Below are 656 nucleotides of genomic sequence, written 5' to 3'. Positions count from 1 at the left end.
AACGAATCCGTCGCGTTGTTGACTATTACATGGCTGTTTACAGCTATATCAGTCGCAAATCTGATCACCACGCTATCAACAGCTGCTGTAATGAAACCATCGCAATGCAGTCGCAGCTGTTGATAGCGTGGTGATCTGCATTACGACTGATATAGCTGTTAATAGCAATGTTATAGACTTTATCGCGATGGTTTCATTACAGCAGCTGTTGATAGCGTGGTGATCTGCATTGCGATTGATATAGCTGTAAACAACCTTGTAATAGTCTACAACGCGACGGATTCGTTACAGCACCCTTGTTAGCAAGGTGGAAGTCCGCTAGCGACTGCCTTGTTATCGCAGCTGTTGATAGCGTGTTGATTTGCATTCCGACTGATATGTCATCGCAGGTGCTATTGGTAGTGTGGTGACAGTCTGCAATGGGACTGATATGTTATCGCAGCTATTGGTTGTGTGTTGATAGTCTGCAATGGGACTGGTAATCATGCTAGCTGCAAATATCAATGTGATATACTGCATTGCGATGGTTTCATTACAGCAGCTACTGATAGCGGTGTGATCTGCAATGCAACTGATATAGATGTTAATAGCAATATGATAGACTGCATTGCGACGGATTCGTTACAGTAGCTGTTGGTAGCGTGGAGGTCTGCATT

Source organism: Plasmopara halstedii, assembly GCF_900000015.1.
Source record: "Plasmopara halstedii genome assembly, contig: Scaffold_614, whole genome shotgun sequence".
Lineage (NCBI taxonomy): Eukaryota > Oomycota > Peronosporomycetes > Peronosporales > Peronosporaceae > Plasmopara > Plasmopara halstedii.
This window is presented reverse-complemented; position numbering follows the sequence as displayed.